A 13,650-nucleotide genomic window follows, 5' to 3' on the forward strand; every position below is an offset into this window, starting at 1 on the left:
TGTTACGTTAGCACTGTGAAGTTGGATGTTGATATTTTTATATATTTACCTTCATTTTAACATAAATATAAACATAAATGCTGTACAATCTATGCTGTACAATCAAACACAGGTATATTTTGAGTCTCGTGCTGATCGTTTTACTTTACGTATGGTAGTGGAAATAGTTTGAAAAATGTTTTCTAAAGAAGATTGTATTGCCAGGACCTGCCTTTAGCGCTCAGTAGCGATGACGCTGTTGATATAGATGGAGAAGAAATGTAAGATGAATTGATGATCTAAGCTAAAATAGCCCTAACATGCCTCCTGTAACAGTGTTTGTATTCATAGCAAGTAATATTCTTTTTCAAACCCGAACGTTACTTTTGCATTAAGCGTTATGTAACCATTAGCGGTTTCGGTAGCTTCTGAAGAGCGCACTTTTCCAAACTGAAGCCTATAAGAACATTATTCAAGATGCACCGTGGCCCAGAATCATTCATCGGGACAAGGATTAACATCAATTGAAAGTACTCCCAAATAAAAGATTTGACCAAAAAATTGAAAGAGTAGGCAAGTATTAAAACAATGCCATAACTTCTCAACTTCCAGTTGCGTTCCTGGTTCAGGCTTTGTGAAATGACATGCTCAGTGGAGTTATGCCGCGGTTGTGAGTTTAAGCCTCACCTGGAGCAGCCTGGTTTTCTGTCTTGACAGGTAAACAGTGTTTTGTGTTATTTGCTAAATGGAGAGAGGATTCTGTGCTAATTGTGCTCCTCTTGGGAGAGGTCAAGATGAGAAGTTCACGAGGCTGGTGGTAAATATCCTGTCCAGGAATATCGGGGCTGTAGGCAGTCAAATCTATAGATGTAGTGAAGATATAAGTGGAGATGGTGTGTCTGCTCTCTGTGAGAGAGCCGGGCGGAAAGAATAATCTGTGGTCTGGGAAGAAGAGACCCTGGTTGGAAGAGCGGCGCTCCTCACAGGAGAGAATGAAAAAAATCTTTTTCAGGGAAGCTGATTGTTCTCTTTGGGTGAATTAAAAGCACTTGAGGCAAGTGACGTTGTGGCGCAACGGTAGTGAGTCTGACTCCAGCTTAGAAGGTTGCGTGTTCAAATCACGTTGTGGTCAGCTGATGAGTTTGCAGGTGCTGCTGGAAATTACACCACGCAGTTGGGTTTTATCTGTACACCACATAGGTAATCTGAAAGAAATAACAGCGTAGTAGAGAACACCCAGTCAGGAGCATATACAGCGAATCATCTTGAACACGACAAGAGAAAAGGCACACTGCACATCCGCGAAACATCACGTCCGGCTTTAGAGACAGTGACATCAGAGAATGGAAGTTTCAGACCTCATTTTTGTTACAGGTTCAAGCAAACTTGAAAGTTAGGGAGTGTTTGGTCTCTTTTGTTTCAAAAAGTGTCTGAAGCCTGTAATTATAATTTGCCCTTTTTTAATTGTGGTTGAAATCCACTCCCATGTACCAAGACCTTACAGTATATTCATGTTTACTTAAATGACTAACTATTGGACTATTGGACATTAGTTGGTGTTTTTTTTTGTAACGATTTGCTATTTCATGCAGGAAAAAAAGGAACCCAGACCCAACGTTTGGTTTCAGGGGCGGTTCATTTACATAACGGACATCTATTTCTGAGGAGCCTGATTTAAATCACACAACCCCGGTAGAAGTCGAATCGACAATCTAATAAACCGAAATCAGACGCGTTATCCATTAAACCACTAGCCCGTCACGTAAATGAATTGCACCATGGTGAGTTCAGCGCCGCTACTAGTAATACCCCACCCCCATCTTAAATTTCTACGTGAGAAACGTGTTTTCTACATTTTTATCAGTTTTTAAAAATCATTACTTTTAAGCAGACAAAGCCTTTATGTGTCGCTCTGAATTTCTAATTGATTTAGAATTCCAAGAAAATAGCGTTTTGTTCCACAACGGCGTGAAATGATCACGTCTTTCACTCTACTTCTCTCTAGTAGTAAAGCTTATCTTGCTAGGTGAGCATTTGCTCCGGTAACTTAGGTCACTTTTCATGTTAACTCACTTCTTCTAAACACAACAGTTCCTGGTGCATCTTTTCTCCATGTAAAAAAGACATTTTCTCTACATGATTTCTCTTTTTTTTTCATCAAAGTGTACAGAAAGAAGAAAGAAAGGAAAAGCGTCATAAACGAACTCTGTCGCCCATGGGAGATGTCAAGCGCATTGGACATGAAAAGTGCCCGATAAAAGCCATTTCTGTACGTTTCTCTTAGTGTCGGGGCTCCTATTGAATGTAAAGGAGGCAACGTGCTCAGCCAGCTAACTCAGCGCTTACTGAACGCAGGTGTCTCAGAGCGGTGTGTCCAACCAGCAGTAAAAGAGGAGAATTCTGCCGGCGCCGTGGTTTAGTTGGTTAAAGTACCTGTCTAGTTAACGGAAATCCTGGCTCCAAATCCCAGCAGCCCATCGCCTGTGTTGCACTGGACACCCTGTAAATCATCGAGCCCAAAAGCACATCGAGCTCCTTGGTAATGAAATTGCCGGATAAAAGCCACTTCACATCCTTTCTCAACTTGCTCAGCGAGCAGGCTCACCGCACACCGAACGAAGATGTGACAGAGAGGTGTGTCCATGTGGCTTTAAAAGGGCAGCACTTCGCCGGCACCGTGGCTTAGTTGGTTAAAGCGCCTGTCTAGTAAACAGGAGATCCTGGGTTAAAATCCCAGCAGTGCCTGTCTTCGTGCACCGTTTATTGTTATAGACAACATGCTTCTGCATTATGTTTAAAGAAAGTGTTCATTTCGTTTTTGGCACAACTTGTTTTTCAAGAAATCCACACATTGCGAAAGATAAAATGCTCATCTTTCTTATCAATGCAAAAGAATTACTGCCAGCTGGCAAGAAAATGACAACGATTTTTTATTTTACTTTAGCCAAAAATCTGTGAATGTAGAAAAAATACGACATGTGTCAGTTTTTATGGCACACTCAATCAGGGTGTCCTTCAGTTAATCACAACGTTGGTAGATCAAACGCACCCAGAGACACACTTCGAATTAATCCGATCTAAACATTACCCAGTGGGCAAAAGACGTATAATATACGTCTATTAAACGCATAACTTAGACGTCTAAATGTGGTCTACAATTCATCTAGAATGAAATTCTAATATACGTCTAAAGTTATACGTCAATTATACGTCTATGTTTAGACGTTCATTATACATAAATGGTTGGAGTTCTATTATACGGATACATTTAGAGGACTATTATACATATATGGTTGGAGTTCCGGATAACTTTAGAGGACTATTATACGTATATGTTTAGAGGTCTATTATACGGATAACTTTAGACGTCTATTATACGGATAACTTTAGACGTCTATAATACGTATATGGTTAGAGGTCTATTATACGGATAACTTTAGACATCTATTATACGTATATGGTTAGAGGTCTATTATACGGATAACTTTAGAGGTCTATTATACGTATATGGGTAGAGGTCTATTATACATCAAAGATGGGTTTTATAGGTGTAGAAACAAGTAAACCAAGCCAATGATTTGGTTTAGAAATTTATTCTGAAAATACACATTCACACCTGAAAAATTAAATTATACATTGTATGCAATCAATCAACAATCAACATATGGGCAATAATCATAAAAAAACACAACTAGTCTTAAACTTCAGCTACAAATTCTGGTAACATCAATATACAGTATAGTAATGACAAACACAAACCAATTACATTAACACACTATCTAACTCAAAACCACATTTTGATTCAAATATAAATTTTAAAATGTACAACTTTATTTATTTATCCAAATTCTTTTCAGTGTCCAGATCTCCTGGCCCCCTGCCTTGCATATGCATTCTTCAAGGTAACGCATTGCGTGCTCCTTTATATCTTTTTCTTTCGATGTAGGGTGGGACTTCAGCACCACAGCTAGGAGAAAATTATATAAAATTACTACTCGAATAAATGATGGTTAATATCTTCTTGAGTATAATCTCAAAAATGAACCATTAAGGTTTACTAAGCTCAAAGAGGAAATAAACGGATAAAATGTGGCTTGCATCACAGCAATTGAGCAATAAAGTCTGTCCTAATTAAAGAGTACCCAAAGTTTGAAAGTACAACATAGAATAGGAGTACCTTTAATTACTCTATAAAGATTTGTGTCTCCCAGGCCTCTCTTTTGTTGATTATCTTTTCGGTTTGTGCCAGCGAAGTTGAATTCTGTCATCAGTTCATTTGTCATAAGTCTGAAAACCAAATTTTCACTGAGTTTAGACATTTTTCCAAGTGAGTTTCCACTCAACATTTATTTACTCAAATATTTAGGATCAAATGTAGTACTGTAATCCTTATATTTTAAAAGACAATTTTGCAGTTTTACACCTTGCACATTCAGTGGTTAACACATAGGTATCTATAAGCTCAATTCTGTGGATATGTTAATTTGATCGAAGTAAAAATTTAATGTAAAAACATTTTAAAAAAATCAATAAGCAATACCTTGACAAGACTGTGAAAACACTCTCTCTGACATTACTGTCGCCTACTCTCTGAAGTTGGTTTATCTGGAAATAATATTATATTAGAAATAATATTAGAAGCTATTTTTACTACTAGATCTTCATTAATCAACTAATCAGACATACCCATTTACACATTCATGGAACAAACACATTTTCACGTATTAACTGCACTTTTTTGCAGTATTATCTCAGTCTAAAAATACAAAGTGACCATTTTTCAAAGTAAAAAAAAATGTAGTAACTTTTTAGAACATGAAAACACGTTATTTTGCCATTAAAGGATAATCAAGATTATACATTATAAACTAAAAATATGAACTTATGCCAGAGATGGATCATATTAATCAAATGTAGGCTATAAAATTATGACCCATCTGAAACCTAGAATATTGGTAGTGAATATTTTCTACACCACAGTGAGAATATAATATCATACCAGCAGGTTTTGATTGTCCATGCTGTCAAGTGCTTGCTCATATGCACAGAACTCTTCCATTGTGGTCAGCCTCCTGATGTGGAATTGGGAGTCCACCGGTTCCGTGGACCTACCCAAACGCCTCAATTCATCCCTCATCTCTATCAGGAGGCCCAATACCCGCTTCTGAAACTCTGAAATAATTTACATTTTATGTCAGCATTTAAAAGGAATTGGGTTAGGATTTTCTTACACTTTTGTCACATTAGCATTACTGTAGTGTTGCTAATGTGCTACATGCAATTTATAATCTTAAAAATAAAAAATTCCCACCTCTGTAGTTCATTTTAACTGTACTTCCTTCTGAAAGAGGATATTTCTCTCTTTTCTCTTCTGGTCTGGACATGGTCTTCTGCCTGGGAGACTCTGAAAAGAATTCAGTTATGGAAAACATTTACTTTATCACATAACTTAATATTTCAATTTAGTCATTTAGTTTGTCATAGAACTTCATCTCAATTTCATAGAATAATTAGATGTAGGCAAAAAATGTAGTAATACCTTCAGGAATGTTGAAGCCAGAACTCGGCACCGTTTTTTTCCTTGGGGAGGTTCTCACCTTTGATGGTTGGGCTTCAATAACATAAAAAATGGTGTTAACTTGACTTTAAATATGATTGATGATGGTTATCTTCTGAGTACATTAAGAAAAAATTTTAACTTTAATTCCAATAACCTACCTTTAAACGTACTTGAACAGCTGAGTGAGCTCTGGGAGACACTCTTCCTAGGAGAGAATCTCAGTTTGGGGGATGGCACTGGCAGCTTCGGTGGCTTCTTCTTTTCTAAACAGAAAAAATATGGCAGTAAAATATTTCATATCAAATTTAATTATTTAATCAACTTTATCTGTAACTTTTTACAATGAATTTATTTCCTTTATTTTGTGAACTTTGAAGGGAGAGAAACTGACTTACTTGGAGTAGTAGCATCAGAATCAAAGTCTGTAATATAATAGAAAATTTTCATATTTCAATATAATACTGAAAATTAGTTTAACATAGAATAAGCTAACCACAATTTTTAGCAATTTCCATTATCAACAAATCTGATAAGATTTTTAACATTTTCATACAGAACACCTTTCAAAATGACTTATTTTAAAGAGTTGTAAAAAAAATCAATAACAAGGTACAAGCTAAATGAGGCATCAGCTGATATTAAGAACTGTTTAAAAATCTAGCTATTGAGATTGAGATTGTTACTTTCACATACCATCAACGTAATCGGAGAACACCCGCTTCTTACTTTTGCGTTTTGGATTGGGTGTCTCATCCTCGTCTTCAGCATCCGTAACAGAGGTGGTTAAATCAAAGTGATCACACTCTGATTTCTTGTCTACAAATAATTATATTTACATTACATATGATCAAATATGAAAAGGGTATTGTTGCACTAATACATGTACATAGACAGTTACTGTAAATATTCAATTGGAATTTATAATAATTAACAGGAATTTGCTCTTATTTTCAAAGAAAGCTATACCTGATGTATGTTTAACTTTAATGAGCTTGAAGGTAACCCAAGTATCTTTATTAGGGTTGGCCTTCTCTTTGTATAGTTTTGTGGCCTGCTTTGGATCATTCGGCCACCACACATACTCTCTTCGGGCATCCACCCAGTTTGAGGGCAAGACTCCCTCAACCTCCCCCTCCTGCTCTATCCAAACTGCACGTGTCCACATCACCTGAAACAGACATACACATTTTAATTTTGAGTCTTAATTCAGATTGTGGTGCTGATTACTAAACTTATGTTCGCTTATAATGATTATACTCAATAAAAACACATAATTCAATAATAAACATTCTGCTTTATTTATACATTTGTAGTTAGATGGTATTCACTACATGCAATTCCTCACAAACATTAAAATTTAAACTTCACCATGAGAAAAGAGCAGACTGAAGCATCCTGTGTGAATCAAAGTTGCAACTTCTTCATGGAACAGGATTATGTTCTATGCCATGAAGAAGAGGGAAAAGGACATAACCAGCACCATATGGGAGACACACTACTTTTCTGTGCAACTCTTTTACAGAGAGGAATTTCTCCCTTGCATGCACCTCCAGACTATTAACATATACAATATTAAGCAGTTTTGACTCACATGGTTCAGTGAAGAAGTTACAAGTCTGAGTTTGTCGTACAACATCACATAGAAGACTTCTGTCTGCTCTTTTCTCCTTCACAAATGCAAAGTCCTCATTATCCAACAGGAAACAACAGTCTTTTTGTCTTGACGAAATATACATCCGTGAACCAGATGCTTCACAGTTGCTCTGAACTCTTTCCTTCTCCTCCATTCTCTTTACTACTTGAGCTATAGGGTTATGACTGTTCCGCACTAGTTTCTTCAAGGACTGTAAAAAGTTTTCAAATGGGAATGCAGATACATAATTTAAGGAACAATTAAATTGTACCACATCCTGATGTAGATGTCTCAAACTGTGCACATTATATACAACAAATGTTGGTCCATACAAATGCTGAGCATTGTCAACAAAGGTATCAAGCAGTTTTTGGGCATAGTTGAGATAGGCATTTCTCTTTCTTTCGTCCGAGTCCAACATAATGGAAAGAGCAACTGTTAGCATCAGAAAATGGGTGTATAGTTCCTTTGATACAACATTACGAAGCACAATGGGGCCTGTATACAAAAGGAACTTGCGGAACTCTGTAGCCTTCCATCTGTCAAGCTCTGAGAGGGATGCTGTCTAGCAAATTCCCCAGGCATCTTTCTGCTAAGAATTTCCAAATTATCAGAAATTTCTTTCCTCTGCCTGACAGACAGTCGACATTTAGGTGGTCCTTGCTTTAAGAAAATAAGAATTCTCTTGCCAACACCAAGACAAGCTAGATGCATGTAGTCAAGGGAGAATTGGCTTATGCACCCAATTCCAGCAGCAGCTAAGGGAGAAAGTCTTTGTTGGTGTTCCTTGTACTCAAAGTTCTTGAATTGTTCATCTGTACGATCATTACATGCCTCATCCCCTGTGAAAACAACTCTTCCCTCCCAGCTCCCTTTAATTTTGCATCTTTCGCAGCCAAAGTACGAATTGTGTCCTTTGCAGCATTTCAGATATGAGCGTGCAGGGGCATCACATATAAAAGCCTTCACAGTAACATTAAATACTCTATCTTCAAAGTGAATGCCATTATTGGTGAGTAACTTTAACTCCTCTAAAAAGTCACTCACATAATCATCAACTGATTCAGGCTTGGACCCTCCACAAAATAATGCTACAATGAAAGGCTGGAATTGGTGAAAAGAGCACAAAATAGGCCAAAATTGCACAGATGTAGATTTGAAGAGAGGAACTCCATCAACATTGATACACAGGTCTACAGAATGCATGCCTTCTTGGAATGTTTTAGAAGAAGATATGTTTTTCAGGATTCCTTTCTTTAATCCAAAGTAAATGTACTGACCGCCGCATTTATCACTGATTTGCACTTTATTAGGTGTTTGAAGGAGAGTCCTGCAATCCTTTGGAAGCTTGTGCCCCTGACGTCTCAATATCTCCAATAAATCATTGAAACACTGTCTTTTACAACCATGCTTTGCAGACCAAGCTACAAGTTCGGTAGATAGATTTGGCCTTGCTGGGTCAGTCTGTGCCTCATCTACAAGGTCAGTAGATTCAGGACTGGGGTCAGTTACATCAGATTCATCAGAGTCAGAAATGTCAACCTCATTCAAGATTTCTTCTTCAGAAGTAATAACTTCTTCAGTGTACCCATAGTCATTTGAATCCTGGTGTGTAATGTCATCACTGACACAAGCACCCATATCACCAGAGGACTGTTCCACATTCTCGTCCGTGGTGTCATCTATGTGAAAACTGTCATCTTGATCATCACTGCTGGATTCTGCAAGAGCATTTAGCTCTGCACGTCGCTTCCTCCATCGGGATAAATAGTGCTTTGACATAAAGTCTGATTTGGTGTGCCCCCTGCGTGCTGATGTGCACCTACAGATAATTGTAACACATGCAAATAAATAGTAAATAAACAGTGACTGTTGTATGTAAGGTACTATAAGGACGATGTAATATAAAAGGAAATGGTATCAACTTTTCTTAAGAAAATAAAAATAGAAATTGTCATTCAAAGAAATCAACATATAATTACATTTTTTTTCAGGCAGGTGGCAAGACCCCCTCGCGAAACTCCTGTATGCAAAGCTGTGTAAATAAATTACATACAGCACTGTTGCATGTTTTAGACCATACCGTATGCTCGGTAATTTCCCTCCATTCCTGTCATCAGTTTTATTTTTGGTATTTTAACAGAGATTTTCTACCGTTTACATTTATATAATCTAATTTGATTAAGAGAACAAAATGACTGCGATAAAAATGTTGTTAACTTCAAAAGGGTGAGTAAGAAAGGTCACACTACGCAGGTATTTCCCGTATATCATTGCCTAGTTAAATTTAGAACAATAACATTATTTCAGAAATCACACAGAAAGGAGTATAACACCGCGATTATTTTTTCCCATAAAAACATATCGTTATTCCTTAAAGTTGTCTTGCTGAGGCAATTCTAATTTCTAAGAATATCCATATATTTTTAGGAGAATCAGAGAAAATTATCATCACATACTTTACAAATTTATGGGGTACTATAACATTAAGGGTTGTTTAGCATTGACGTTGTTAAAGGTACATGTTACATACTTATTTTCAATGACCTGCTGAACATGTGCTGTTTTTTCTGATTCTCAAATTAGAGAAACGGCAAAACGATTTTGTGTAATCTTCCCCTTCACACTATTTTTATGTGCCATTTTTTGCTTATTAACATACTTTTTTAATCAAAATAATATTAAGTAAGATCTGTATGTATTCAGATAGTATTATTATTATTATTTATACTTACTCGTCAAAAGAGGATCACTGCGATATTCGCGGACTTCTTCTACGATTGAAAAACGTGGCCAAAATGGCGACCAACGAATACTAGCAATGCATTGTGGTATATAACCGGAAATTATGCTGGGTTAGATATTTTCTCAACGTATGCGTTTATTAATGTTGTCGATATTATGGTTGAAATTTAAAATTGATAATACATCGCGGCTATGTGCCCCCTGCTATGTGCTGATGTGCAATTTTAACGCATACAGTTAGTAAGGATCGGTCACTGTTATTATATACAGTATAATGACATTATGGAAAAGGATTGGGAACAGGCCTGGCGTCACGGGGGGAGGAGTGTCGTCCCTTCAGTTTTGGGCAAAAGGATTTACTTAACTTAATTTGCGCCATAAAAAAATAGTTGTACTTTGTCAATGGTCAGACAACACTAAATGACACGAACAGTCACTCAGTCTGTTTGATGGGCAGGAGGGCTATCCGTCCAGGAACTGCACATATCAGTGTCGTTATTGAGTGTCAACATTACGATCCTGTTTGCTCAGGTGGACCGATTCCTTGCAGTAGTTTATCATTATACTTAAAATCGTTATATAACTAGGACTAGTTATAGCAGTCTGTGCTTTCTGTTGGTTTTACAACATTTTTTTCTTAACGATTCAGAACGTCCATGTAGCTGCAAAAATGAACGCTGGTACTTTTCGCTCCAGGCAATACAAACCGTGAGAGTGACGAAAAATGTGAAACTGAACTTCATCACAAATACCAGATTGCTAGTCGTTATCTTCTATCATGAAGCACTAATCAATGGCATAGCTGCGAGATTTCATTTGGGTAGCTGCACCGTACAGCTCCGTTTCAACCGAAATATCACTCCCCCCTCAGAATTTCAGACGCCCCCCTACAGCTTTTTCCCCGGGCACCGCGCACTGATGGGGGACGGGGTGTCCAGGAAATGGTATCAACTTTTGTCAAGAAAATAAAAATAGAAACTCTATAGGCACTCAAACATTTTACTGTATTTTTTCAGGCAGGTGGCAAGACCCCCTTAGCAAAACCCTTGTATGCCAAGCTGTGGGCATTGATTCGTCGAATATACGTATATTTACGGCGAAATTACGTCTATACGTATATATACGTCACCTCGACGTATAATCAACGTCGAATTGCAACCGTAAAATCGACGACATGAATAAACGCATATATAACGTCGAAAACACATCTAACACAGTGCCTGAGGCTTTTTACTGTATGTATCGTGTGTGCCGCAACTAGGAGTATACGGCACTCTGCACAGTGCACAAAGTAAATTATTTTGCAGTAATTAATTTACACGTGTATAATAAATATAGTAAATATAATAAATTAATTACTGCGAAAATAATTTACTTTGTGCACTGTGCAGAGTGCCGTATACTCCTAGTTGCGGCACACACGATACATACAGTAAAAAGCCTCAGGCACTGTGTTAGATGTGTTTTCGACGTTATATATGCGTTTATTCATGTCGTCGATTTTACGGTTGCAATTCGACGTTGATTATACGTCGAGGCGACGTATATATACGTATAGACGTAATTTCGCCGTAAATATACGTATATTCGACGAATCAATGCCCACTGGGCAGATGTCAAAGCACAGCAGCAGCTCTCCACAGCGATCCTCTATAGCGCCCTTTCTCCCGCAGCTCCGTCCTCATTGGAAGGAAGCAAGAGTGAAAGGCTGAAGTGAAATAGAGCGGGGACGAAGGCAGTGAAGAGAGAGAACGTGAGAAGAAGAGAAAAACGCAAGGGAAAAAAAGCAGCGTCGTAAAAGAGGTGACGGAGCTGTCCTCTCAATAAGAAGGGTGCCAGCGAGCCTTGCTCTCGCTTACGGCCACACCCCCTTGAGCACACCTGATCTCGTCTGATCTCGGAAGCTAAATAGGGATGGGCCTGGTTAGTACTTGGATGGGAGACCGCCTGGGAATACCAGGTGCTGTAAGCTTTTAAGCGCAGGAGGCGCCCTATCCCCGCTCGCTCGCTCATTCCCCTGTTCACACGTGCAGTGTGGCTTGTCCGTCTGTTTCTTTGTCAGCTTTGGCGAGACACGGGTGCTCGTATATTAGCGTGAGCGTTTTTTATTCTGATCAGGAACAGTTTAACAAGTCCGCAAAGGATCGAGGAAAGGTTTATCGCCAGCTGAAAAGAGACACAGCGCTTCGGCTGTGGAGACTCTTTCGGCTGGCGTTCGGAGAGTCGCGTTTTTCAGAATTGTATTGAGATTGTTTTCCACAGAGCTCAGATGTCAAAGCACGGCAGCAGACCGGGGTAAAGTTAGCTCGAAGTTCGAAAACGATTTTGGCACGCCTGTAGCGCTTTCACGAAACCTCTTAGAATTGCGAGAATGCTTGTTTTGTGTATAAAATACATTGTGGATGCTTTCTCAGCCTTTACTTTTTCGTTTTTATGACATTTTTTTGACCAAGCACGAATATTCTTTTGTCCATATCTTCGCAATGGAAGCACAGAACGCCGTCAAACCAAATGCATTTTAAAGACCACGACTTGTGGATATTTCCACACTCTTTACATCAAACTATCAGTGAGCTAATTATCTTTTTTTAAACCTCCGGTTTTTCATCGATGCGTAATTACGCACGAACTGGAACCCGGGGGACCGCTGTGTGCACACGTTCACAACGCGAGAAATACTGTTCAAATCGCTTCGTGCGAAAAACCCGTATATGACCATAGGAAGCAGAACAGCGCAGTCTCCCATTACCCAGACTGTAAGCACGGGAATAAAGCTTTGTTTGACTTCTGAAACCCTTCCTTTACGTCCTGTTTTCATTCAGGTAAGGGTCAACTATATTGAAAATACTACTGACAGCAGGAAGATTAAAATATTCTTTACTCAGCATCTTATTAAAAACAGCTCACATGATGTTCAAACCGACTTTTTACACAGAACACTGACACAGCTTTGCATTCTGAATCTCTTTTTCTCATGCTTTTATTTAATATGGCACAATGCACTGGGATAGGGGTATTCTGTTCACAAACCAATAGCATTTAAACCACAGCACCCACAATGCTGCAAGTGTTTTGCACACTAAGCGGGTCCTCTGACTTTTCCCAGCTTTATTTTGGGTTGTGGAACCTTTCTTTATATTTTTTATGATTTTCTGAAGATAACACTACAGGTAATACACTGGGACAGGTGGGTCGTCTTCATGGCTCAATAGCATTTCAAATACAGCACCCACTCTGCTGAAACCAAGTGTTTTACACACCAGACAGGCCCCCAAACCTCATACAACCTTACTGTAGCTGTGGCCCCTTTCTTTAATTTTTTATGATTTTCTGAAGATTACACTACAGGTAATACACTGGGACGGGTGGGTCGTCTTCATGGCTCAATAGCATTTCAAATACAGCACCCACTCTGCTGAAACCAAGTGTTTTACACACCAGACAGGCCCCCGGACCTCGTACAACCTTACTGTAGCTGTGGCCCCTTTCTTTAATTTTTTATGATTTTCTGAAGATTACACTACAGGTAATACACTGGGACGGGTGGGTCGTCTTCATGGCTCAATAGCATTTCAAATACAGCACCCACTCTGCTGAAACCAAGTGTTTTACACACCAGACAGGCCCCCGAACCTCATACAACCTTACTGTAGCTGTGGCCCCTGTCTTTATTTTGTAATGAGTTTCTGAAGATAACACTACAGGTAATACACTGGGACAGGTGGGTCGTCTT

General features: G+C 38.6%; 1 long non-coding RNA gene and 2 other non-coding genes across 3 annotated transcripts; 2 read left to right on the forward strand and 1 right to left on the reverse strand.

Moving 5' to 3' along the window:
- The first annotated feature begins 2,650 nt into the window (after positions 1-2,650).
- Positions 2,651-2,724, forward strand: trnat-agu (transfer RNA threonine (anticodon AGU)). Its single transcript has one exon. It is a non-coding gene; the product is annotated as a tRNA-Thr (tRNA).
- Positions 2,725-4,855: 2,131 nt separating this feature from the next.
- On the reverse strand, positions 4,856-5,765 carry LOC138242923 (uncharacterized). Its single transcript, XR_011191798.1, has 4 exons — positions 5,698-5,765; positions 5,519-5,590; positions 5,315-5,383; positions 4,856-5,151 (listed from the first exon to the last, which is right to left on the reverse strand). It is a non-coding gene; the product is annotated as an uncharacterized lncRNA (long non-coding RNA).
- Positions 5,766-11,770: 6,005 nt separating this feature from the next.
- LOC138244871 (5S ribosomal RNA) lies at positions 11,771-11,889 on the forward strand. Its single transcript, XR_011193486.1, has one exon. It is a non-coding gene; the product is annotated as a 5S ribosomal RNA (ribosomal RNA).
- The last annotated feature ends 1,761 nt before the right edge of the window (positions 11,890-13,650 follow it).

Source organism: Lepisosteus oculatus, chromosome 14, assembly GCF_040954835.1.
Source record: "Lepisosteus oculatus isolate fLepOcu1 chromosome 14, fLepOcu1.hap2, whole genome shotgun sequence".
NCBI lineage: Eukaryota > Metazoa > Chordata > Actinopteri > Semionotiformes > Lepisosteidae > Lepisosteus > Lepisosteus oculatus.